The sequence below is a fragment of the Dendrobium catenatum genome, unplaced genomic scaffold (genome assembly GCF_001605985.2).
Source record: "Dendrobium catenatum unplaced genomic scaffold, ASM160598v2 fragScaff_scaffold_772, whole genome shotgun sequence".
NCBI classification, from domain to species: domain Eukaryota; kingdom Viridiplantae; phylum Streptophyta; class Magnoliopsida; order Asparagales; family Orchidaceae; genus Dendrobium; species Dendrobium catenatum.
Genome location: NW_021319234.1, coordinates 61,903 through 72,864, shown reverse-complemented (window position 1 = coordinate 72,864; position 10,962 = coordinate 61,903). Strand labels below are relative to the sequence as shown.

Below are 10,962 nucleotides of genomic sequence, written 5' to 3'. Positions count from 1 at the left end.
AGTTCCTCGTCTTTGGCGCTCTCATCCTTTATGGCTTCTCAATCTAGCATCATTGGGACTGACACAGCCACTGTCTGCAGCTCCCCCATACACCTGGACAAGGCATTCGCTGCCTTATTTTCTCTCCCTCGCCTATACTGAATCTCAAAATCATACCCGAGCAGTTTTGATAGCCACCTCTGATGCTCCTCTGTCACCATGCGCTGCTCCAACAAATATTTCAGGCTCCGTTGGCAACACCTGATTGAAATATGCAATGGGCCTGTGACTCTGCGTCAGCACTGCTCCTAGTCCGTATCCAGATGCATCTGTCTCCACTATAAAGAACTGAGTAAAATCTGGTAAAGCTAAGATCAGGACTTTGGTCATAGCTTTCTTTAACTTCTCGAATGCTTTCGTAGCTGTCTCCCCCCATAAGAACCCATCTTTCTTCAACTGCTTAGTGAGTGGCTAAGCTATAGTGCTGTATCCCTTTATAAATCTTCTGTAGTAACCTGTAAGCCCTAGGAATCCCCTCAGCTCCTTTAGATTTTTGGGCAGTGGCCATTTAAGCATAGCCTCAATCTTGGACTGATCTGCTGTTACCCCTTCCTTGGATACCATATGCCCCAAGTATTCCACACTAGCTTGTGCGAAGCAGCACTTCTTCAAGTTAGCCCTCAACTGGTGCTCCTGGAGAACCTCTAACACCTTCTTTAAGTGTCCCTAATGCTCCTCCTCTGTTCTGCTATATACTAAGATGTCATCGAAGAATACCAACACGAATCGCCTGAGATGCTGTTTGAAGATCTTATTTATGAGTGCCTAGAACGTAGCTGGGGCATTGGTGAGGCCAAAGGGCATCACTAGGAACTCATAGTGGCCATCATGAGTTCTAAAGGCAGTCTTGGACACATCTTCTTTCTTCATTCGTATCTGGTGATATCCTGATTTCAAGTCGATCTTGCTGAAAATCACTGTTTCACTCAACTCATATAGAAGCTCATCAATCACTGGTATGAGAAACTTATCAGGTACAATTTCCTTGTTGAGTGCGCGGTAGTCTACACAGAAGCGCCAGCTGCCATCCTTTTTTTTTCACCAATAGAACAGGACTAGAGAACGGGCTAGTGTTGGGCCTGATAATCCCTGCTTCAAGCATTTCTCTGATCAACTTTTCTATTTCATCATTCTGAAACTGAGGGTAACGGTTTGGTCGTACACTAACAGGTGACACTCCATCCCTTAACGTGATGGCATGCTCCTACTCCCTTGGTGGTGGCAACTCTAGAGGTGGTTGAAAAACCTCCTCAAATTCCTGGATCAAGGGCTGCACAGAGAGGGGTATGTCTCCCCCTTCCTCCACACTCACTCCTAATCAGTGTAATTCCACCAAGTAGCCTTCCCCCTCCTCTTGAATTGTCTTGATTAGGGCTTTAAGAGAAACCCCTGCCTTGGTCAGCCCTGCATCCCCTTGAATCACCCTCTTCCTTCCACCCTTTATCAACTCCATTCGCAGAGTGCCTCAATTTACTTTGGTTTCCCCCAATGTCTGCAACCACTTCATCCCTAGGATGACATTCGTACTCCCCAATTCTTGGGGAAGGAAGTCTTCCTTCACTTGTATACTGTGGATCTTCAGCACCACCCCCCTGCAGACTCCTCTTCCCATTTCTACCTTCCCTGTGCCCATCATCACCTCATAGCCTCCAGTATCTTCTAACTTCATCCTCAGCAGCTCCACAATCTGGGTGGAAATAAAATTGTGGGTTGCCCCACTATCAATCAACACCATGACTCCACGGTCAGCTATCTCTCCCTTTACCTTCATAGTGTGACTTGGAGTGAATCCCACTATGGAGTTGAGATAGACTTCTGCCACATCCAGATGCATCTTTTCCTCCTCCATCTCAGAATCGCTTCCCTCTCCCTCTTCGTCTTCCTCGTCTTCACAAACGGGAGAACTTGAAGAGTTCGATCCTTGCACTTGTGCCCTGGCGTGTATTTTTCATCGCATCGGAAGCACAGCCCTTTTGTTCTTTTCTCATGCATTTCCTTCTCAGTGAGCCTCTTGAACTGCCCCCCATTTCCTCGTCCTGTGGCTTTTTTCGTTCGTTTCTTTCATCCCTCCTGGGGATGCTTCCTTGGGGGCTAGGTGGGTAGTCGTCCACCTGTAAGTGCCTTCTGAGCTACTACTACTCCTAGCTCCCTTCTCCAGGTTCTTTTGATTTTCAACAAACTGTGCAAGTTTCATGGCCTCCCCCAGGTCCCTGGGCATCAGGACCTTCACCGCTGCTCAAACCTCGGCCTTTAACCCCTTCATAAAATTCCCCTCCAGCACTATCTCGGACAAGCGCTCTACCCTGCTGGCCAGATGCTCAAACCTCTCTCGGTAGTCCGCCACAGAACCCTCCTGCACTAGGGCAAAGAATTGCTCGTAGAAGTCTCCTCCCCGGTCGGTTTGGAAACGCTCTAACAAATTGTCCTTGAATTCTCCCCAGCTCCGGATAGGTCTCCTCTGATCTCTCCACTGGTACCAAGAGAGTGCCTTCCCTTCCATACACAAGCCCGCTGCCGATAATTTCTCCTCCTCCGTCAAGCCGTTAACAGTAAAGTACCTATCTACTTTGTAGATCCACCCATAGGCATCATCCCCTTCAAAAATGGGCATTTTTAATTTTCTCACCTTCCGATCCCTGCCGTTCCCCCTTAATCCTCCATAGTTTCCCCTCTCCCATGTGCCTGGCCCCCCCATGTCTCCCTATCTTCCCTTGCTCTATCCTGTCCCCATCCCCTTTCAAAATCCCCTCTCCGATCTTCAAAAATAGCTTCCCGGCTCCCATGATAACCACCCCGATGCTCCCAACCAGCACCTCTTGGTTCCACGCCTCCACAGCCTTGCCTTTCCCCATATCTTCCTCCTTTCTCCTCCCTCTGGAAAGGCTCCAAATGAGGCCTTCCCCTACTCCCGATGGATTTCAGAGTTGGTGTTCTTCGCTGCTGGCCCTTTTGCATCAGATGCTGCCGATTGAGTTTGAAACTCCAACATCTTTTTCATCATATCCCGTAGATCGGTCACTTGCTCCTCCATGGAAGACATTCGTTCCTCCACGGTCTCCTTGATTTAATTTATCTCTCCTTCAAGTCTCTCCTCCAAAGCATCCACCTTCTTAGCCGCCATCTCCTACGGCTTGCAAATTATGAGAAAATCTCAGGAGCACTCTTCCAATCTCTAGAATTCGATCTAGAGCCCTAGCCACCAAAGAAGAACAAGAAAATTCTCACACAGTATGACCTAACCCTAATCCTCTCTTTACTCCCTACTTAATGCATACAATTCAAATCTAATACAAAAGGACCTAATTACCCTTGCTTCCCCTCCTTTTGGCTTCAAGATTCAATTTGAATTTCAAGTGGACCCCACCTAAATCTCCCCCCCGGCTCCTCCTGCTGTATACGAACTGAGCCGGCCCAAGGGGCTGGGCCGGCTGGATCGGTCCAAGGAGGACCGGTCTAACAGAAATCACACCAATTAGTAGTTCTATTGCAAGAATTTAAACGAACGGAAGAAGAATCAAAGCAAGATACAATTGATCCTCAATTCAAGAGGAGGATCTGCTCTCTCAATCCCTAGACAATAAATCTAGGGCCCAAAACACACAAGGGAACTCCAAGAGAATACAATAATTAGCATAATCCTAATCCTAGCCTCTCATGCCTATTTAGTGCAATAATTTTTAATTCAAAAATTCCATCCCAAGGATTAGCCGCCCCCCTCCTTGCTATTATTAGGTTAATTAAATTTGTGTGCCCCCTTGTTTGGACGACCTCCATACAAGAGGCGGTATTATTCCGCAACCTATAGAACCGAACCGGATTCAACAGGGCCGGTTGGGCCGGTTCCAATTGAACCGGCTTAATATGATTGGGAAGCAATTTGTGAATAACTTTGGCACCACTATTACTTTTTTTTTTTCATTTTATTTTAATTAATTTTTGCAGAATTTCATTTTGTCAGTCTAATCACTAGTTTGAGAATTGGTTTATGTAAATTTTTTTTTGAGTTCTTTATTTATTGTTATTTTTTTGCAGTATCCAGGTGGTGCTGTGTAACATAGGATTTCTATTATGGAGCTTGCTTGTTAACTGGACAACCCCAGTGTAATTAAGAAACTCTTCTTTGTAAATAAATCATTTCTCCATCAATTGAAACACATGCAGAAATTTTTGAACTAGTTTTCATGTGTCCTTTATATGATATCAACATCAGATTTGTGTACAGGTAGTGAGCACTTGTGTAGAATGGTACAGGTGCTCTACCTGTGTATCAGATGATTTATTTGCTCATGTAAAGTACACAGGTGGCTTCCTGTATTCATGTGAGGGAGAAAAAGATGACCTGTTTTCATAACTATGAGTTTTACATTGAAGAAATTAAAAAAAAAAAAGAATGAGCTTTAAGATTATTAGATTTTGTTTGAGATCAGTACAATATATGAATAATTGATGTGCATTCATTTTTAAATATATTTAATATTTAAATCTTTATATTTGTTTATATATCATTTTCATATCTAAATATTTAGCTTTTTATCTAATATTTATGTTCATTTTTAAAATTCATATGATATAAAAAATTGAATAAATTAATGAAATGGAATATTGAGTAACTGTGCAATGAAGCAGAACTGTTTAAAGTTCATATATAATCTTAATGGATTTTCATATGGAATCTTAATAGTTTTTTAAATAGTTGAATGCATTCTGCTCATATAGATTATCAATGCTTGATTAAGGTTTCGTTTGCTGCTTTTTTATTGCTTTTTAAAGCAACTTCATAGTATGAAAATTTTAATTTTTGTACCAAGAAGTTGCTTTAGGAAGCAGAAAAAAAGCCGTCCCAAACGAAGCCTAAGGCTTCATTTGGGAAGATTTTTTTTTACTGTTTTTTAAAGCGGCTTCTTAATATAAAAATTTAAATTTTTGTATTAAAAAATTGTTTTAAGAAGCGGTAAGAAAGTCGTCCCAAATGAATTTTAAGTCATCAAGCATTATGAATGAAAATTTTCATAAAAGATTATAAAGCATGCATGTTGAATAAAAATAATATTTCACCATCAATTTCGGTGATCATTTATGCTTTACCATTTTTATAATCTATTATTTACAGCATAAATGACAGAAAACATAATACTATTTTATTGATGTATACTAAGCATGAAGAGAATTCATTTTAACATATTAGGGAATATAGTATACATCTGTACTTATATATTATTGATGTATATCCTAAACCCTAAACCCTGTTGGTTTTGACCTTGTAAGGCATATACTTATTTTCTTGATTATGTTTGTCGGGACACCAATTTTTGGAGCCCACACTCTAGTCCTTTTTGTTCGACTTCCGGCTACTCATCTTCCATCGTCAAATTATGCTCCACCATGCATGCTGGTCACGGCAATCGCCTGCTCCACCACTTGCTCGATGACTACTGAGTGCTCACAAGATTCTGTAATGTCTTCCACGTAGAGAATGCATTTCAACATATTAGGGAATATAGTATACATCTGTACTTATGTATTATTGATGTATATCCTAAACCCTAAACCCTGTTGGTTTTGACCTTGTCAGGCATAAAAAAATAAATTAAAAAAAACCTTTTAAGGCATCATATACTCATTTTCTTGATTCTTTTTGCCCAATTGATTCTGTTTTCCTATTTGACTGTTTATGACATGTGTCATAAGAAGCCAACTTTTAAAATACCATTTGAATCCATTTTAACGTCAGAAAAAATGTTAAAAAAGGGTTATTTGAAATATGCCTTACAAGGTCATAAAAAGTTAAAATGCATGTCATAATCAGGCTCAACTCGCTAATATTAAAGCAATTTATTTTTATTTTTTTTATTTTTTGCTAATATTAAAGCAATGTCATAGGAAATCATAACTCAGATCATAAAGTCCTATAAACCTCCTCCATCTTCGAGAAAAATAAAAAACAAAACACAAAAAGACACAAATAGAGCTATAAGTGGAAGACATGACAGAATCTAGTGAGCACTCAGTAGTCATCGAGCAAAAGGTGGAGCATGCGGCCATCGTGGTGGAGCATGCGATCATTGTAACCAACATGGTGGAGCACAATGTAATGACAGAGGATGATCAGCCGGAAGCTGAACGAAAAGTACTAGAGTGTGGGCTCCAAAAATTCGCACCACGATTCCCCTCTGCTTTTGCTGGGGAGTTTTAACATATCAAGTTCTGAGATAAATTTTCAGATGGCAGATTGAGATTGTAGATAATACACACCCAAATATTTCATCCTCATTTAGCGAGGACTTTATGATTTAAGTTTTGAATTCTTATAGGCGCAAGCCCCTTATAGTTAATTGCCCCTCTCGATAATGAGAGAGAACTTTCGATTAAGGCCAACAGTCAAGTGAATACATTGTACCCGTAAATAAGTGATATTTGGTATATAGTAGCAGCATTGGTTTAGATTTTTGAAAATTGATATTTTAATATTGAAGTTTCAACACCTTATACTTAAAGCGGATGGTATGGGAATGGTGATGATTGATGAGCACAATCAATATCCAATGGTTTTGTCATCCCGGGCCATCGTGGTCCCTAGTCTACTTAGTCATAGGAGGTAGTCGACCAATCTAACAGAAGGATCCTTGTCAGTAGCTATGGGTTGTATCATCTAAGGGTACCTTGTAGAGGTGGGGTGGATATTTGTCTAAGAGGACAAATTTGAATCTACCTTAGCTAACAAAGAGCTTCATTCCATATTGATTATATCCTATATATTGATTCATATCTTAAGGATTTAATTTCATTGGGGAGTATACGGGCTCTGGTTATGACCGTAATATAATGGTGTCATTTGGTGGAAAACCACCCAGTTTAGAGGACCCCGGTCATAACTGTTTACCTATGGTGACTTTAGCGACGAAACCCGCAGTGTGGTGTCATATGGCGGTGAAACCACTAATTAGAGAACACGTGACACGTCCTTACTAGCAAGAGAAAGATTAAGAATGAATCCTAGTGATATTTTTGACTAAACAATAACTCTTTGTGAGCTAGGGTGATTTTTAGATTTGTCCATCTTGACAAATTGTTAAGGAAGGTGGATGGATATTTGTGCGTTAACTGTTTGATGGTTTATTTTTTAATTTTAATTTTCTTAAACTTTTGGTTTTTTGGGTTTCTAGATTTTTATGGGCGTTTGAGTGTATTTTGAATATTTGTGGTCCCCTCTGATTGAAATTCTCTGTAAACACGATCATCATTAAGGTATATGGGTAATTTTGTTTTATTAGTTGAGCCTTACCAACTGTCTTATTTACTAATAGAGGAGCAGGTCTGCTGTAGGCTTAGTGCTTTTGGTAGATTTTTGAGAATTAATCCCTTCGATTGAAATTTACGTTCAACACAACCATCATTGGGGCAACTTTGAGGTCATTTAAAAAGAAAAAAACTTAAAATCCCTCCGGTTAAGATTTACATTCAACACGGTCATCATCAGAAAGTTTATGGATTGTTATGCTTTTGTTCATTGAATCTTGTCAACTATATCTACTTGTCGAAAGAGGATTTAGTTTGAAACTAAATTTATTTTTTAACCCGTGCATCATTCTAAGATGTCACATGTGTACCTATAACACACTCGCCAGGGTCTATGTGGGTATATGTCGTTAGATGCATTCACGTGTGTACATGTTATGATTTTAAAATGCAATTGCAGTGTCACATGACGTATGAGTGAAACTCTCTATTTATTATAAATTCATGTGGAGGTATTTTAAAAATGCAATTATAGTGTCAAATGACACATTGGAGTGATACCCTCTGCTTATTTTAAATGCATGCGAAGGTATTTTTAAAATGCGATTATAGTGTCAAATGATACACTAGAGTGATATCCTTTGTTTACGTAAGAGGAAGATTTTTTAAATATAGTTGTAGTGTCGAGTGACACATTGGAGTGAAACCCTCTGTATCTTACTAATACGTGCAATAAGTCATTTTGAGGTGCAATAAGTGTTGCAAACCTTTTTTCATGTCTTTTGTTGTGTGATTTGGTTTGTGATTTTCTTTCTTTGTCTTAAGAATTTTTTTTAAATACCAATTCACCCCCCCTCTTGGTTAGCTTGGGACTAAGTTCATAGGGCTTAACATCCCGAACGAACTTTCAATAAGTCGTTTTGAGATGCAATAGCGATGCCGGAATGACATGCTATAATAAAATCTTTAGCATCCTAACTATATATGCCGGAGACTATTTTATAATGCAATAACAATATTTAGTCGACAAGCTAGAATGAAATCCTCAGCATTCTATAGATCCATGTCAAGAGTCTTTTTAGAATGCAATAGAAATGTCGAATGAACATACTATAATGAAATCATCGGCATCCTACATTGTATGATTGCACGTGTTTTTCTCCTATAATTAAACTTTACCTTCTAAATGAATGTGTATTGTAATGCGTTGCTAAATTAATTGTTAGAGTTTTTATGTTAGTCTAAAAATTTTAATTGATTTAAGTAGAAAAAGTTTTAGCGTACTCTCACAAGCCTTCATGTATCCAAGCTAAAACAAGAACGACATGCAAATCGCTAAAAAAACTTTAAAAAACAAGCAACCATATACGCAATCATATTACATCAAACACATGAATAAATTAAATCAATTAAATAAATATTCATAGGCAAACTACCTGTTTATTATTATTGACAAATTACATAAATTAAAAGTGGCTGGGCACCCACTAATCATAAACTCGAATTCTAATCCTAAAATCGATGCAAGTTGACTTTGAGTTGGATATTCTTTGTCTTCAACTCCTTGATCTTGTCCTCTTTGGGATCCTTGGATTTATCGTATTTGGATTTTCAAATAAAAAAAAAACCTTCCCCCGAAGTGGAGGTTATTCTTTTCCACTTTGGTTAGTGAAATGGTCTGAATTTGGGCTTCAATATGGAATAGAATCGTCCCCTGAGGGATGTCCTTTCCTCTTGGAATCCAAATTTGAACCTATGTATCCCGACTTAAATGTCTAACTTTCACAACCATTAACTTTAAACAAATTACATTTACTTTAAAATAAAAAAATCTAGACTCTCTTGTAGGGTTGTGCTAAGTATTTAAAATCAAATCAATCACATGCACTTCATATATTTACATTAAAAAGTAGATCACACTTGACCACGCTTCTATTTATTTGGAGCTAAGCAGTTGGAGCACCTTTAACATTTATAAAAATTATTAATTTAGCCCCCTTTTATTGCCTTACACGAGTGTGACCACCTGCAAAAAATTCAGTAAGCAAATACATCGGTCCTAACATAAGGGTAAACTACCACCAATCACATCAATTCACATATTACAATTAAAGTAAGTAAACACTCACATCAATTAATTTTCGGTCATAATATACAATAAAAACTTAGAAACCTATCACACAACAAAAAAAGGTAAACATTGGCCTAGCCTAGACTAGAGTTAGTTGTTTTAGCAAACATTCTAAAGTGTGTGCCAAAAAATGTGTAGCTGAGATGAATCCTAAGTAAGGTAAATTGTTGAAGTTATCTAATGTTCGGATTTTTTAAAGGTTGAAGGGGGAATTTATGTTTGAGTTTAAATATTAATGTGTTGAAGCTTGATTTAAGAATATTTTAATGGTGAGTGATTATTGTCTTTATTACTCACCGAGACCGTGAAATTTATTTTATCTTCTTTGGGGCTAAAGTAATAGCCTCGTAGGCCTTGGTTACTGAGTATTAATTGAGGTTGATTAAGTACGTTGATTTAATTGGTTGAAGATTAGAGGTTGATAAATTTTAATTAAATTTATTGATTGCTGATTTGGATAATTGAATTAAATTTTTTTGAAATTTTAAGTGAATTATTGAATTTTTAAATTTTTTAGAATTATTAGAGTTATTTAATTTTATTAATTAAATTGGTTGAAAGTTAACTTTTAGAATTAAAGTATTTTTTAAACTTTTAATATTTTTCTTAAATATTAAACCTTAAGATGAGTAATTAGGCTATTAGTTTGCTCAATTTAGAATTGTTTATATTAAGTTATAAATTTTTGATGTTTGGATCTCGTTTTGAACTATGGTTGACCATAAAATTGATTTTTTGACATTAACTTAATTTTGGAGGTTTGACATTTTTAGAAAATATCAGATTTTAATTAGAGTTGAATGGCTTTGAGTTTGATTAAATTGGATTTTTCTAGAATTATTTATGACTTTTCAAATTTAAGGAATTTTGGGATTTTCTTAAATTGCCTAATTATGGGAATTTTTGGATTTTAATCCAAATTAGTCCCAAACCTCTTGGTTTCATCTCCAAAGGTCATGAATGATCTAAAGAGAAATTTTCAAGCATTTAAGGATTTTTTGGAATTTTTAAAATATTTTTAAATTAATTAAATGAATTAATTTTCATTTTTTTCTAAAAATTAAATTAAATGTGATTTGATAGGATTTTATTTTTCATATTTTAAGGGTTCAATTGTTAGCAATTAGTGGCCTTATGTAATTTTTTTTGGATTTAATATGAATTACTCATGATTTAATTAGGGTTCTAGGCCAAATCTAGGAAGAGAATTTGGGACCCCTAGTTGGAGAACCAAATGGATTACACTTCTAGTGAAATTTTGACCATTAGATCACCTTATTTCAAGGTTCAATCCTCCTGAATTTGGGCCCAAGTGGAGCTCTCTAGGGTGGTTAACCAAACCACCTAAGGCAACCTCTAGGTCACCTTAAAAAAATTCTTAAGTCACTATCCTAGGCTTGGATGGGGATGCAATTAGTGGCTCTAAACTCCCTAGACTAAACACAATTAACACACAAAAACTCAAATCCTAAATCTCATTGAATAGATCATAAGACCAATTTGAAATTATGGGTCAAACCATGAGTCCTAAGTTTAAATTGAGTCAAGCATCCGCT

General features: G+C 37.3%; 1 protein-coding gene across 2 annotated transcripts in view; it reads left to right on the top strand.

Moving 5' to 3' along the window:
- The window catches only part of LOC110101733, a 19,460-nt gene extending 15,088 nt beyond the window's left edge, over window positions 1-4,372 (top strand). For both annotated transcript variants that reach the window (XM_020829765.2, XM_020829766.2), the window contains exon 4: window positions 4,072-4,372. The gene's annotated coding sequence lies outside the window, so the exon portion shown is untranslated. The remainder of the gene's footprint in view (window positions 1-4,071) is intronic.
- Window positions 4,373-10,962: the final 6,590 nt, after the last annotated feature.